The sequence below is a fragment of the Rutidosis leptorrhynchoides genome, chromosome 9, assembly GCF_046630445.1.
Source record: "Rutidosis leptorrhynchoides isolate AG116_Rl617_1_P2 chromosome 9, CSIRO_AGI_Rlap_v1, whole genome shotgun sequence".
NCBI classification, from domain to species: domain Eukaryota; kingdom Viridiplantae; phylum Streptophyta; class Magnoliopsida; order Asterales; family Asteraceae; genus Rutidosis; species Rutidosis leptorrhynchoides.
Window position 1 is genome coordinate 165,554,012 of NC_092341.1, and position 18,020 is coordinate 165,572,031.

Consider the following 18,020-nt stretch of genomic DNA (forward strand, 5'->3'; position numbering starts at 1 on the left):
AACTATCTTGTATCAAAGTTATTGTGTGCTATATTTCATGCTTTATGTAAAATAAGCGGTATTGTAAGTTTGTAAAATATTGTATAAAAGTTTGAACGCGAAATATTATTATAATCAGTTTTTCATATAGAATTGTAGTAGTTGAATTGTATATTAGCTACTAAGTATGAACTTAACGGGTAGGTACTACCCGAATTTAAACTTATAAAACACTAATATGAAGAAAAAGCTTTTATAAATGAGTTCATATTATGCTACGAAATACTATTAACTACTCTTAATATTCTGTATGATTAACTTGTTCCATTTGACTATTTTGAAGGAAATAGCACCGACTACTCGACACACCGTGAATATGAATGAAGAGGAATTCCGTACTTTTCTAGCTTCAAACATAGCCGCAGTACAGGCTGCGCTACATACCAACAATAACCTTGGATCTAGCAGTACAGGAAATCGTGTAGGATGCACCTACAAAGAATTCACTGCCTGCAAACCTTTGGAATTTGATGGAACCGAAGGACCGATCGGATTGAAACGGTGGACCGAGAAGGTCGAATCGGTGTTTGCCATAAGTAAGTGTACTGAAGAGGACAAAGTGAAGTACGCTACACATACCTTCACAGGTTCTGCGTTAACATGGTGGAATACCTATCTAGAGCAAGTGGGACAAGACGATGCGTACGCACTACCGTGGTCAGCATTCAAGCACTTGATGAACGAGAAGTACCGTCCCAGAACCGAGGTCAATAAGCTCAAGACAGAACTTAGAGGGTTACGAACCCAAGGATTTGATATTACCACGTACGAAAGACGATTCATAGAATTGTGCCTATTGTGTCCGGGAGCATTCGAAGATGAGGAAGAGAAGATCGACGCGTTTGTGAAAGGATTACCGGAAAGAATCCAAGAAGATATAAGTTCACACGAGCCCGCCTCCATACAACAGGCATGTAGAATGGCTCACAAACTAGTGAACCAGATTGAAGAAAGAATTAAAGAACAGACTGCTGAAGAGGCCAATGTGAAGCAAGTCAAAAGAAGGTGGGAGGAAAACGGTGATAAGAATCACCAATACAACAACAACAGCAATTACAACAATAATCGCAACAATTATCCCAACAATCGCAACATCAATCGCAACTACAACAAACGGCCCAACAACAACAACAACAACAACAACAACAACAACAACAGCAACTACAACAATCATCCCAACAACAATAATAACCGCAACAACAACAACAATCAGAAGCAGCTATGCCAAAGGTGTGAAAAGAATCACTCGGGGTTCTGCACCAAATTTTGCAACAAGTGTAAAAGAAATGGTCATAGCGCGGCGAAGTGTGAGGTCTACGGACCAGGGGTTAATAGAACGAAAGGAACAAATGGTGTCGGAACGAGTAATGGCGGAGCAAGTAGTGTCGGAGCAAGTTATGCCAATGTAGTTTGTTATAAATGTGGAAAACCGGGCCACATTATTAGAAATTGCCCGAACCAGGAGAACACGAATGGACAAGGCCGCGGAAGAGTTTTCAATATTAATGCGGCAGAGGCACAAGAAGACCTGGAGCTTGTTACGGGTACGTTTCTTATTGACAATAAATCTGCTTACGTTTTATTTGATTCGGGTGCGGATAGAAGCTATATGAGTAGAGATTTTTGTGCTAAAATAAGTTGTCCATTGACGCCTTTGGATAGTAAATTTTTACTCGAATTAGCAAATGGTAAATTAATTTTAGCAGATAATATATGTCGGAATCGAGAAATTAAACTAGTTAGCGAAACATTTAAGATTGATTTGATACCAGTAGAGTTAGGGAGTTTTGATGTGATAATCGGTATGGACTGGTTGAAAGAAGTGAAAGCGGAGATCGTTTGTTACAAAAATGCAATTCGCATTATACGAGAAAAAGGAAAACCCTTAATGGTGTACGGAGAAAAGGGCAACACGAAGCTACATCTTATTAGTAATTTGAAGGCACAAAAACTAATAAGAAAAGGTTGCTATGCTGTTCTAGCACACGTCGAGAAAGTACAAACTGAAGAAAAGAGCATTAATGATGTTCCCATTGCAAAAGAATTTCCCGATGTATTTCCGAAAGAATTACCGGGATTACCCCCACATCGATCCGTTGAATTTCAAATAGATCTTGTACCAGGAGCTGCACCAATAGCTCGTGCTCCTTACAGACTCGCACCCAGCGAGATGAAAGAACTGCAAAGCCAATTACAAGAACTTTTAGAGCGTGGTTTCATTCGACCAAGCACATCACCGTGGGGAGCTCCTGTTTTGTTTGTCAAGAAGAAAGATGGTACATTCAGGTTGTGTATCGACTACCGAGAGTTGAACAAACTTACCATCAAGAACCGCTACCCACTACCGAGAATCGACGACTTATTTGATCAACTACAAGGCTCGTCTGTTTATTCAAAGATTGACTTACGTTCCGGGTATCATCAAATGCGGGTGAAAGAAGATGATATTCCAAAGACTGCTTTCAGAACACGTTACGGTCATTACGAGTTTATGGTCATGCCGTTTGGTTTAACTAATGCACCAGCTGTGTTCATGGACCTTATGAACCGAGTGTGTGGACCATACCTTGACAAGTTTGTCATTGTTTTCCTTGATGACATACTTATTTACTCAAAGAATGACCAAGAACACGGTGAACATTTGAGAAAGTTGTTAGAAGTATTGAGGAAGGAAGAATTGTACGCTAAGTTTTCAAAGTGTGCATTTTGGTTGGAAGAAGTTCAATTCCTCGGTCACATAGTGAACAAAGAACGTATTAAGGTGGATCCGGCAAAGATAGAAACTGTTGAAAAGTGGGAAACCCCGAAAACTCCGAAACACATACGCCAGTTTTTAGGACTAGCTGGTTACTACAGAAGGTTCATCCAAGACTTTTCCAGAATAGCAAAACCCTTGACTGCATTAACGCATAAAGGGAAGAAATTTGAATGGAATGATGAACAAGAGAAAGCGTTTCAGTTATTGAAGAAAAAGCTAACTACGGCACCTATATTGTCATTGCCTGAAGGGAATGATGATTTTGTGATTTATTGTGACGCATCAAAGCAAGGTCTCGGTTGTGTATTAATGCAACGAACGAAGGTGATTGCTTATGCATCTAGACAATTGAAGATTCACGAACAAAATTATACGACGCATGATTTGGAATTAGGCGCGGTTGTTTTTGCATTAAAGACTTGGAGGCACTACTTATATGGGGTCAAAAGTATTATATATACCGACCACAAAAGTCTTCAACACATATTTAATCAGAAACAACTGAATATGAGGCAGCGTAGGTGGATTGAATTATTGAATGATTACGACTTTGAGATTCGTTACCACTCGGGGAAGGCAAATGTGGTAGCCGATGCCTTGAGTAGGAAGGACAGAGAACCTATTCGAGTAAAATCTATGAATATAATGATTCATAATAACATTACTACTCAAATAAAGGAGGCGCAACAAGGAGTTTTAAAAGAGGGAAATTTAAAGGATGAAATACCCAAAGGATCGGCGAAGCAACTTAATATTCGGGAAGACGGAACCCGGTATAGGGCTGAAAGGATTTGGGTACCAAAATTTGGAGATATGAGAGAAATGGTACTTAGAGAAGCTCATAAAACCAGATACTCAATACATCCTGGAACGGGGAAGATGTACAGGGATCTCAAGAAACATTTTTGGTGGCCGGGTATGAAAGTCGATGTTGCTAAATAAGTAGGAGAATGTTTGACGTGTTCTAAGGTCAAAGCTGAGCATCAGAAACCATCAGGTCTAGTTCAACAACCCGAAATCCCAGAATGGAAATGGGAAAACATTACTATGGATTTCATCACTAAATTGCCAAGGACTGCAAGTGGTTTTGATACTATTTGGGTAATAGTTGATCGTCTCACCAAATCAGCACACTTCCTGCCAATAAGAGAAGATGACAAGATGGAGAAGTTAGCACGACTGTATTTGAAGGAAGTCGTCTCCAGACATGGAATACCAATCTCTATTATCTCTGATAGGGATGGTAGATTTATTTCAAGATTCTGGCAGACATTACAGCAAGCATTACGAACTCGTCTAGACATGAGTACTGCCTATCATCCACAAACTGATGGGCAGAGCGAAAGGACGATACAAACGCTTGAAGACATGCTACGAGCATGTGTTATTGATTTCGGAAACAGTTGGGATCGACATCTACCGTTAGCAGAATTTTCCTACAACAACAGCTACCATTCAAGCATTGAGATGGCGCCATTTGAAGCACTTTATGGTAGAAAGTGCAGGTCTCCGATTTGTTGGAGTGAAGTGGGGGATAGACAGATTACGGGTCCGGAGATTATACAAGAAACTACCGAGAAGATCATCCAAATTCAACAACGGTTGAAAACCGCCTAAAGTCGACAAAAGAGCTACGCTGACATTAAAAGAAAAGATATAGAATTTGAAATTGGAGAGATGGTCATGCTTAAAGTTGCACCTTGGAAAGGCGTTGTTCGATTTGGTAAACGAGAGAAATTAAATCCAAGGTATATTGGACCATTCAAGATTATTGATCGTGTCGGACCAGTAGCTTACCGACTAGAGTTACCTCAACAACTCGCGGCTGTACATAACACTTTCCACGTCTCGAATTTGAAGAAATGTTTTGCTAAAGAAGATCTCACTATTCCGTTAGATGAAATCCAAATCAACGAAAAACTTCAATTCATCGAAGAACCCGTCGAAATAATGGATCGTGAGGTTAAAAGACTTAAGCAAAACAAGATACCAATTGTTAAGGTTCGATGGAATACTCGTAGAGGACCCGAGTTCACCTGGGAGCGTGAAGATCAAATGAAGAAGAAATACCCGCATCTATTTCCAGAAGATTCGTCAACACCTTCAACAGCTTAAAATTTCGGGACGAAATTTATTTAACGGGTAGGTACTGTAGTGACCCAAACTTTTCCATGTTTATATATATTAATTGAGATTGATATTTACATGATTAAATGTTTCCAACATGTTAAACAATCAAACTTGTTAAGACTTGATTAATTAAAATATGTTTCATATAGACAATTGACCACCCAAGTTGACCGGTGATTCACGAACGTTAAAACTTGTAAAAACTATATGATGACATATATATGGATATATATATAGTTAACATGATAATATGATAAGTAAACATATCATTAAGTATATTAACAATGAACTACATATGTAAAAACAAGACTACTAACTTAATGATTTTTAAACGAGACATATATGTAACGATTATCGTTGTAAAGACATTTAATGTATATATATCATATTAAGAGATATTCATACATGATAATATCATGATAATATAATAATTTAAAATCTCATTTGATATTATAAACATTGGGTTAACAACATTTAACAAGATCGTTAACCTAAAGGTTTCAAAACAACACTTACATGTAACGACTAACGATGACTTAACGACTCAGTTAAAATGTATATACATGTAGTGTTTTAATATGTATTTATACACTTTTGAAAGACTTCAATACACTTATCAAAATACTTCTACTTAACAAAAATGCTTACAATTACATCCTCGTTCAGTTTCATCAACAATTCTACTCGCATGCACCCGTATTCGTACTCGTACAATACACAGCTTTTAGATGTATGTACTATTGGTATATACACTCCAATGATCAGCTCTTAGCAGCCCATGTGAGTAACCTAACACATGTGGGAACCATCATTTGGCAACTAGCATGAAATATCTCATAAAATTACAAAAATATGAGTAATCATTCATGACTTATTTACATGAAAACAAAATTACATATCCTTTATATCTAATCCATACACCAACGACCAAAAACACCTACAAACACTTTCATTCTTCAATTTTCTTCATCTAATTGATCTCTCTCAAGCTCTATCTTCAAGTTCTAAGTGTTCTTCATAAATTCCAAAAGTTCTAGTTTCATAAAATCAAGAATACTTTCAAGTTTGCTAGCTCACTTCCAATCTTGTAAGGTGATCATCCAACCTCAAGAAATCTTTGTTTCTTACAGTAGGTTATCATTCTAATACAAGGTAATAATCATATTCAAACTTTGGTTCAATTTCTATAACTATAACAATCTTATTTCAAGTGATGATCTTACTTGAACTTGTTTTCGTGTCATGATTCTGCTTCAAGAACTTCGAGCCATCCAAGGATCCATTGAAGCTAGATCCATTTTTCTCTTTTCCAGTAGGTTTATCCAAGGAAATTAAGGTAGTAATGATGTTCATAACATCATTCGATTCATACATATAAAGCTATCTTATTCGAAGGTTTAAACTTGTAATCACTAGAACATAGTTTAGTTAATTCTAAACTTGTTCGCAAACAAAAGTTAATCCTTCTAAATTGACTTTTAAAATCAACTAAACACATGTTCTATATCTATATTATATGCTAACTTAATGATTTAAAACCTGGAAACACGAAAAACACCGTAAAACCGGATTTACGCCGTCGTAGTAACACCGCGGGCTGTTTTGGGTTAGTTAATTAAAAACTATGATAAACTTTGATTTAAAAGTTGTTATTCTGAGAAAATGATTTTTATTATGAACATGAAACTATATCCAAAAATTATGGTTAAACTCAAAGTGGAAGTATGTTTTCTAAAATGGTCATCTAGACGTCGTTCTTTCGACTGAAATGACTACCTGTACAAAAACGACTTGTAACTTTTTTTTCTGACTATAAACCTATACTTTTTCTGTTTAGATTCATAAAATATAGTTCAATATGAAACCATAGCAATTTGATTCACTCAAAACGGATTTAAAATGAAGAAGTTATGGGTAAAACAAGATTGGATAATTTTTCTCATTTTAGCTACGTGAAAATTGGTAACAAATCTATTCCAACCATAACTTAATCAACTTGTATTGTATATTATGTAATCTTGAGATACCATAGACACGTATACAATGTTTCGACCTATCATGTCGACACATCTATATATATTTCGGAACAACCATAGACACTCTATATGTGAATGTTGGAGTTAGCTATACAGGGTTGAGGTTGATTCCAAAATATATATAGTTTGAGTTGTGATCAATACTGAGATACGTATACACTGGGTCGTGGATTGATTCAAGATAATATTTATCGATTTATTTCTGTACATCTAACTGTGGACAACTAGTTGTAGGTTACTAACGAGGACAGCTGACTTAATAAACTTAAAACATCAAAATATATTAAAAGTGTTGTAAATATATTTTGAACATACTTTGATATATATGTATATATTGTTATAGGTTCGTGAATCAACCAGTGGCCAAGTCTTACTTCCCGACGAAGTAAAAATCTGTGAAAGTGAGTTATAGTCCCACTTTTAAAATCTAATATTTTTGGGATGAGAATACATGCAGGTTTTATAAACGATTTACAAAATAGACACAAGTATGTGAAACTACATTCTATGGTTGAATTATCGAAATCGAATATGCCCTTTTTTTATTAAAGTCTGGTAATCTAAGAATTAGGGAACAGACACCCTAATTGACGCGAATCCTAAAGATAGATCTATTGGGCCTAACAAACCCCATCCAAAGTACCGGATGCTTTAGTACTTCGAAATTTATATCATATCCGAAGGGTGTCCCGGAAATGATGGGGATATTCTTATATATGCATCTTGTTAATGTCGGTTACCAGGTGTTCACCATATGAATGATTTTTATCTCTATGTATGGGATGTATATTGAAATATGAAATCTTGTGGTCTATTATTATGATTTGATATATATAGGTTAAACCTATAACTCACCAACATTTTTGTTGACGTTTTAAGCATGTTTATTCTCAGGTGATTATTAAGAGCTTCCGCTGTCGCATACTTAAATAAGGACGAGATTTGGAGTCCATGCTTGTATGATATTGTGTAAAAACTGCATTCAAGAAACTTATTTTGTTGTAACATATTTGTATTGTAAACCATTATGTAATGGTCGTGTGTAAACAGGATATTTTAGATTATCATTATTTGATAATCTACGTAAAGTTTTTTTTAAAACCTTTATTGATGAAATAAAGGTTATGGTTTGTTTTAAAATGAATGCAGTCTTTGAAAAACGTCTCATATAGAGGTCAAAACCTCGCAACGAAATCAATTAATATGGAACGTTTTTAATCAATAAGAACGGGACATTTCAAGCTAGTCCCATTGGGAGCTCCTATTCTGTTCGTTAAGAAGAAGGATGGTACGTTGAGGATGTGCATTGATTACTGTGAACTCAACTAGCTTACTATCAAGAGTCGTTATCCGTTGCCACGTATTAATGATCTATTCGACCAACTTCAAGGGTCAAGTGTTTATTCAAAGATTGATTTGAGGTCCGGTTATCACCAACTCAAAGTCAATGAATCCGATATTCCTAAGACTGCTTTTCGCACTCGTTATGGGCACTATGAATTTTATGTTATGCCTTTTGGCTTAACTAATGCTCCTGCCATATTCATGGATCTTATGAATCGTTTCTGCAAGCCGTATCTTGACAAATTTGTCATTGTATTCATTGACGACATCTTGATTTACTCAAAGAGTGAGAAAGAACATGAGCAGCATTTGCGCATGATTCTTGAACTCTTACGGAAGGAACAACTCTACGCTAAATTTTCAAAGTGCGAGTTTTGGCTCAAAACCGTATAATTTCTTGGACATGTTGTTGATAATAACAGAATACATTTCGATCTAGCTAAGATTACCGCTATTCAGAACTGGGAGATACCAAAGACTGCGAAGCGTATTCGTCAATTTTTGGGACTTGCCGGTTATTATCGAAGATTCATAAAAGATTTTTCTCTTCTTGCTAAACCTCTTACAAAGCTAACTCACAAAGGGAAGAAGTTTGAGTGGTCCGAAGAACAGGAATCTGCTTTCAAGGTTCTGAAGGATAAGTTGACCACAGCCCCGATTCTCTCCTTACCTGAAGGTACTGACGACTTTGTAGTTTACTGCGATGCCTCAAAGCAAGGCTTTGGTTGTGTTTTAATGCAACGTGAATAGGTTATTGCCAATGCATCTAGACAGTTGAAGAAACACGAGGAGAACTATACCACACATGACCTTGAGTTAGGTGCCGTGGTATTCGCATTAAAGATATGGAGACATTATCTGTATGGTACCCATTTACAGTGTACACTGACCATAAAAGTCTTCGACACATCTTTGATCAAAAACAGCTGAATACGAGGCAAAGCCGATGGCTCAAGTTATTGAACGATTATCACTGTGAGCTGAAGTATCATCCCGGCAAGGCGAATGTGGTCGCCGATGCCCTTAGTCAAAAAGACGATGTTAAACGTGTTCGTGCTTTGAATCTGAAAATCAAATCGAATCTCATATCACGAATCTGTGAAGCTCAACTTGAAGCTATCAAACCAACACTTATCGAAGGTGAAGGACCTATCGGTTTCGAGAACCAACTCCAAGTGAAAGCTAATGGTACACGGTACTTTGGTAATAGAATTTGGGTCCCTCGTTTCGGTAATCTCCGTAAGCTAGTCTTGGATGAAGCACATAAGACTAGGTACTCTATTCATTCCGGTTCAAGTAAGATGTATCACGATGTGAAGGAATTCTACTGGTGGACTAACATGAAATCTGACATAACTACTTATGTTAGTAAGTGTCTCACTTGTTTGAAAGTCAAGGCTAAACATCAAAAGCCCTCTAGTCTGTTGACACAACCTGATATCCCGCAGTGGAAGTGGGAATGCATCACTATGGACTTCATTACTAAGTTGCCTAAGACTTCAAATGGTAACGATACTATTTGGGTCATAGTTTATCGTCTTACTAAATCTGCACATTTCATACTGATCAAGGAAACCAACAAGATGGAGAAATTATCACAGCTTTATATTAAAGAAATTGTCTCACGTCATGGGGTTCCTATCTCTATTATTTTCGATCGCGACGGTCGATTCGTTTCTAGATTCTGGAATACTTTGCAATCTGCTCTTGGAACTTCACTCGACATGAGTACAGCCTATCATCCACAAACTGATGGTCAAAGTGAATGAACTATTCAAACCTTGGAAGATATGCTACGTGCTTGTGTAATCGATTTCGGCAAAGGTTGGGATAGACACTTGTCTTTGGTTGAATTTTCCTACAACAACAGTTATCACTCTAGCATTAAAGCTGCACCTTTTGAAGCTTTATATGGCCGGAAATGTAGATCCCCTTTGTGTTGGGATGAACTCGAGGATAGACATTTAACTGGTCCTGAAATTATCCATGAAACTACCGAAAAGATCGTTCAGATTAAGCAACGATTAGAAACTGCCCGTAGCCGACAAAAGAGCTATGCCGATAAGAAGCGAAAGGATATAGAATTCCAAGTTGGAGATAAAGTCATGTTGAAAGTATCATCTTGGAAAGGCGTTGTCCGTTTCGATAAATGAAGCAAACTCAGTCCACGATATGTTTGACCTTTCACAGTCACTCAAAGAGTCGGTCCCGTGGCGTACTGATTAGAACTACCAACTGAACTTAGCCAAGTACATGATGTGTTTCATGTCTCGAATCTTAAAAGGTGTCTTGCTGATGACACACTTGTTATTCCTTTGTAATGTATATATATATATCCGCATTGATGAGCAAATGCATTTCGTTGAAGAACCTATAGAAATCATGGAAAGAGAGGTCAAACAAACGCGTAAAAGCAACATACCTATCGTTAAAGTCCATTGGAATTCGCGTAGAGGCCCCGAATATACCTGGGAACGCAAAGACTACATGATACGGAAATATCCCCATCTCTTCTCAACTGCTGATGCAAACGAGGAATCTACCTAAAACTTCGAGACGAAGTTTCGAATAACGGGGAGGTACTATAACGACCCTCATTTTTCCATTCTATATTTTTCCTTATTAAATGCCCAGCAATATAATTAAACTTAATGATCTAACTATAATCAATGATTGTTAAGCGTTAAGAATTATAAAGCAATATTAATTAACTTTGTGTAATAATTGACAAGTTAATAAAAAGATAAAAATAATGAGTTTATTAATTTTTGTGAACAAAATAAATAACCTTAAACCTTGTACACTTAAATAATCTAACTTGAATAATTAAGGAACCATTTAAGCTAATCTAAAGTACAAGGACTAAAGTGAAAAAGTTGCACCCTAATTCTCCTAACCCTAGCCGATTTTTAAAGGGGGTAAAATTACCCTTTTGCCCTCCTAATTTTTGGCCCAAGCAACCCCCCATCACCTCCTCATTTAACCTAACTTGTTCCCAAAGTAATTCCTAATTAAACCTAATTCTAGAATTCTCTAATCACTCCTATAAATATAGACCTAGGCTAAACCATTTTCTTGTACCAAATCACAATCACAATTCTCTCTCAAAATCTCTCTCCCTCTCTCTAATTTTCAGCCAAAAACCGAAAATCACCACCACCACCATCGAATTCATCATCCTCATCTTCAAGGGTTTTTCAAATGATCTTCGATCTCGTTCTTCGTGTTCTTCATAGATCTTCAAGGTGTTCTTCGTTATTCAAGGGTTTTGATCTTCATCTTCAAGTCATCATCATATTTTCTTGTTAGTCTTCATCATTGTTCATCAAGGTAAAAACCCTAGATCCAAAACTTTTAAATCTTACTTTCAATTCATGTTTTCATAATTACATTCATTCATGATCTTAACATCTATATTGTTTATGTAAAAAAAATAAAATATGCATATACATACACATACATACATACGGCTACATATATAAAAAAAAGTTTTGTTTAGATCTTAAAAACCTTAAGGATTCACTAAGATTGTGTTAGGGTAGTTATATTTGGAATGTAGATACACATTACATATATATGTATTTACTAATAAAAGTATATATATATATACATATATATACACGACTACATATATATATAAAAAAATAACAATACTATATATATACATATACACGAAATATACATGTATACATACCTAAACCCTAATTAAACCTAAACCATAATTATTAAATTCTAATTAAATAAAACCCTAATACATTAAATAAAACCCTAATCTTTACCTAATCATTACTTCACTAAACCCTAAACCTAATAATACTATTAAACATTTATCACATAAACCCTAATCATTAAATACTACTTTAATTAATTAAACCTAATTAATTAATACTACTACTTAACCCTAATACTATTTATACTACAAACTACTACTTATACTACTACTTAACACTTATACACTCATACTACTACTATCACTTAAAATATACTACTTATAGTATGACACACGATTACAATAGTCATTCACGATAATGTGTGATTACTCGAACGTCAACGCTCCTTAAGGCCTAGGGTGATCCTTGGTACCACTATGGGATGTTTATGGATTACGAATGCCAAACTTAGATTTTGGTCAAGAAATCCTGGGCTAACCGGTAACAATTGGTCATTCTGGTGACTCGGCGGTGGAATAGATGTTTGGGTATGGTGCACAATGTCAAACCCGACTATAGTAATCATACACATAGTTATCTTCACACTTAATAGGTGGTAGACTTATTAAGGACAACTCACTAGTGTTCGACACTAACTTACTAAAAGTGGAAATTACTAAAAATGGAAACTTGCTAAAAGTAGAAACTTACTAGGAATGGAACTTAGTAAAACGAACTATACTTAAAACACTTGCATACTTAAACTTAAATTTGGGCAAAACATTTAACTATTCTTAAATGTCAATAGGTTGACTTCCTGCTCATTCATCCAAACTTTCTATTCCGAGGAATAACTCTCTCTCCTACTTACTATGGTGAATTTCATAGCCCCACTTTATATTGTGCACAACTTATTTAACTTCTTGGGGTGAGACACATGCTACTTTTACTATTTACAATTTAGACACAAGTACCAACCGTTAAACTATGCTATACCCGGCTATGTCCGACTAAGTCCCTACAGTGATATTTTTAATTACTCGTTAAATGCATTCTTAATTATTGAGGGTAGGCCTATCGGGAGTTACGTCCCCGTTACATTTGACCAAGTCATTGTATTACTTAATAATGAAATTAAACCGACAAGTATAGACACAACTTATCATTGGGAAAAACTTTGTACGTTTAGTCTAAATATCACGAATTGGCATAACTTTTTGATCCCTGCGAGTCAACCTTATAAACTAAATCTTGTGGTCTAAAACAACGGTCAAACATTTTTGTTAAACCTATGAACTTCACTCAACCTTTTTGGTTGACACTTTATGTAACATCCTGCATTTTTCTGTTAAATTATTTTAACGCCCGACTTTTTTTTTATAGATAATATATTCCGTTATCTAAATTCGTACCTTTCGTTGACTAACGTTCTAAATATTTCCATTATTTGGTTATAACATCTCTCGGTTACTCTAGCGTTTTTAAAATATTCGTTCGGTTAATTCACGCACCCACTTTGAAACTTGAGGGACCGAAGTTGCCAAGTGGGCAAACTAGTTGACTAGGTCAACTAGTCAACCCACTCTTTCCACCATTAATTTCATTTTCACCTCCTCAAATCTTTCTCTCTTTTCTCTACTTCCATTTTTGAACTCAAACACCCAAATCATTCATTCATAATCTAAATTCGATCTAGGAGGCTTACAACAAAACAAATTACATATTCGTGATCCTCTCATCATCCTCTACATTTTGGTACCAATTTCATCTTGTTTAGGTAACATTTCTAAAACTCTAGATTTCTATAATTCGTGTTTTTGACTTGAAATGGTGTTAGTTAGTGTCTATGGCTCGTGTGTAGCATGAATATATGATTTAATTGCTCGATCTTGTTGTTTTGCATAAACTAGCATGAACTTGAAATGGGTTTGTTTAATCTTGAATTTTGGATGATTAAATATTGTTTAAATGCTAAAGTTCATGTATTAAATGTGTTACTAGCATCATTAGCTTCAATTTGATGCGTAGGTTGATTTGGAAAATATCACTAAAATGATTATTGTTTTTGTGATTCTTGGTTAGGGTTTGATAGCTTTTAAAATGAACTTTTGATCCTTTGAATGCCATGAAATGTTATTAGTAAGTGTTTAATTGTATTGTATGTTTAATTACCTTCGAAACGGCATATCATATGTGTAGATTGGATTCCTGAGTCAAGAAATGCATTTTACGAACTTGAAACTTTAATTTTGAACGTTTAACGATCATTCGACGAGGTTTTTTTTATTTTAAATGATGAACTTGATTAATGAAATGTGTTTATTTATATTCTTCGTCAAAATACCTTTCCAACGATATAAGATACGTGTTTTGAATGTTTACGGTTCATAAGTTATGGTTGTTTGAAGTTGGATACGTCTAAGTGTTAAACTGCCCCAGAATTGCTGAACCAGACACAGATGCAGCACATCTGCCTTGGATGCGGTGCATCTTCCTTGGATGCGGCGCATCTGAGGCAGACTACCCAAAAAAGTGTGTTTTCGTTTAATTCTAGCTATGCTACGCACCCCCGATAGACATGAAACTTGGCCAACATGCTCATATATGATTTCTAAGCTTAGGAAAATAGTTCGGGACCCGACCCGAACGTCTTGACTTTTTCGTTGACTTTGACTTTGACCAAGTTTGACTTTTAGTCAAACTTAACAAAACACTTATGCAATCGTTCTAACGTGCCTTTATACTTGATTCTTGCATGAAACTTGACAACGTGATTCACATGCTATACTATTCGAGTCGTAATGAGCCATAAGACTAATTGAACACATTTTTCCCGACCTTATGTCGTGACCGGTTAATTGATACAACTTACTTGATTAGGTCAAGGCTAAGCAACTATCATTCACACGTTTACTTTGTGAAGTACATTATACTCGTGCACTCGAGGTGAGATCATAGTCCCATCTTTCAACAACTTTTATACTTTTAAATCATGAGATGAGAAACATATACAGTTTTATACTACATACTTTTATACTTTGAACACAAGTACGAAAACAAATATTCCACAGCGAGTTAGAACAAAAAGCCTCAATTTGATTATCATTAGTTACACATGCAGGGTGTAAGCGAGAACTTATATTATATGATCACATGGGCTTGACGAGCATCATTCGGACGGTTCGCTACCGTTAGCGAATGAAATATATTTTCGGGTTTAGTGTACGTTCTAACACTACGTAACAGGGTGCAAAATAGTTAAGTCTTGATAATTGGGTGCTCGCGAACATACTTTTGGAATGCAAACAATTTGGATAATCAACTATACAAAATCTTGTGGTTCAAAAACAACGTTTACAAACACATATGATTTCACCAACATTTTTCGTTAACACTTTTCTATATGTTTCTCCGGTTCATGAATGGCTATTTGATACATGCTTCCGCGTACACTCATACTTGCTTGGGTTCAAGCATACATGCATACACTTTGATTACTTGCTTAGAGTCAAGCATACATGCATACGCTAGTGATAGCACCTTTAGATTCAAACAAATGTTTAAATACTTACGCTATTTATAGCAACCGTGATTTTCAACTAATTATGTCACAAGTTATTTCATTTATACATTACTAATTTTGTAAACTTAAACTTGTTGTCGATCCGTTTGGTAAACTAAACTTTGTAAGTCTTATGCGTTTCAAATGAATGCGACATAATTTTGGTCAAACGTGTCTCATTTAGGGACTATGACCATGCAACGGGACCTAAGTTAACGGCGCTGTAAATGACGATTTTGTCGGGTCGCTACAGATGGTATCAGAGCGTTGGTTGTAGGGATCTAGGATGTGCATTAGTGTGTCTGACATAGTCGTTAGGACGCATTAGTGAATCTAGACTACAACCGGATAGTTAGCCATTCCATTCTAACATACATTTGCTATAGATAGCACTTACTTGACTACTTGTGCATTATACTTGAATCATTCTTAGGCAAACTTCTTAATGGTACCAAGTTTTTCATCATACGAACTCGTATTCTGCAACTTTTGGGTAACACACGTAAACTTAAGATTCATACGCGTAAGGACGACGATGACTTCATTAGTCATAATTGTTCGGGAACTCTGTCTCCCAGATTATTATTCGCCACCGTTTAAACTTACTATCGGTGTCACACCGGTGTTCCTTACTATCTACCGCTTCTTGTTACTACCATCACTACTCTAGGTGAGTATCGTCATCACTATTTATCACTACGGTTGCATACTATTCATTATCATGATTCGTAACACTTCTCGTACCGGAATAAATTATTGTTTGACTTGAACCGCATTGACGTGAACAATCATTTATACACTTTCCTCGGGGAACGCTTCTTTAGAGTTGCACAAATTCTTTCGATTCAATACGAGTCACGTTAGAGACGTCGTTACACTTTGTTCATTTTAAATTTTCATGATTACACGAACTTGAATCTATGGAGTGATGTGGGAATGGAGGTATGAGTTAGTGTAATATAATGACACTCGATCAATGTGGTTATATTACGGTAAGTCATACTAAAGTTCTAATGACTCGTGATGGTGATTGGACTCGATCAACCTAATCACCACCATGTGCCATGTACATGACTTCATTTTTCTTGTTTGAACATCCCACAACTCCAAGAATACTGATAACAACCATACCCGGGACACATCGTCGATTATTGTCGAACCATATTTATGCTTCCGAATGAATGAAAAATTCTTGCAACTTCAAATGTATGTTACACGTGTATACTATCTCGTCTTCGCGCAGTTTTATCGATGAACTACGATATGTTGGTTATGATCACATCGAGGCAGAAACTTCTCTCGCATTACACTCGTACTTCCATATAAGGAAATCTTTTATCTAAATTCTCAATGGAGAGAGAGACTCTTCACATTATACTAGTATTCACCACGGGGGAGAATAGTCCTAACGAATATTTTAAGAAACCGATAAGAAACTTGTTCCAACAAATGTTTTCAAGTCCTAACAAACTTGATCAAATGTATCTTAAAAGAACTGTACCTCATTTCGGATCGAGATCCTCATTTCACTTCTAAATTTCGGTGTGCTTTACAAAAAACCTCGGGACCACGTTTAAACATGAGTACAACACATCAACCTCATCCTGAAGGACCAAGCAAACATACGATTCAAACCTTGGAAACCATAATACGAGTTCGTATTATCGACTTCAAATTTACTTGAGGAAAAATACTTGTCCTTAGTCAAATTCACTTATCACAAAATTTTCTTTCGTGTATTAACACCGCACCTTTTCAAAACTTTATATGACCGCAATTATCGTTCTACAATTTGTTGGGCCGACGTAGGCAACAATCAAACCACCGGAATCGAACTCATTCATGAAATAACCGTTAAGATCGTTCAAATCCAAGAGAGGCCTAAGACAATCCGTAGTCTTCAAAAGAGCCATGCAAATGTTAGACGTAAACCTCTCGAATTCCAAGTGGGAAACCGCGTAACATTAAAAGTCGCACCTTGAGGAGGTGTAATCCGTTTCGGGAAACGTAGGAAGCTAAATCCATGATACATTAATCCTTTTGAAATCTTGGGGCGTATTGGACCCGTTACTTACCGTTTCGAATTCCCAATTCAAACAAATTCCGTTCACCCTACATTCTGTGTATCAAACTTAAAGACGTATCTTGTGAACAAGAACTTGTTATCCTTTTCGATGAGCTTACTATCGATGATAAACTTCACTTCCTAGGAGGACCGATTGAAACTATGAATCGTGAAACCAAATTTAGAAACAAAGTAAAACCCCGATTTTTGAAGTTTGTTGAAATACCCAAGGAAGTACCTTCACTTATCCGTAGAATTGACAACACAAGATCTCGAGGGAGAAAAAACGACTACTACTTCCAACTAAATTTCGGGATGAAATTTCTTTTAAGGTGTAGGTAATGTAACAACTCGCATCTTTCCGTTAAATTATTTTAACGCCCGTCTTTTTTTTTAGATAATATCTTCCGTTATCTAAATTCGTACCTTTCGTTGA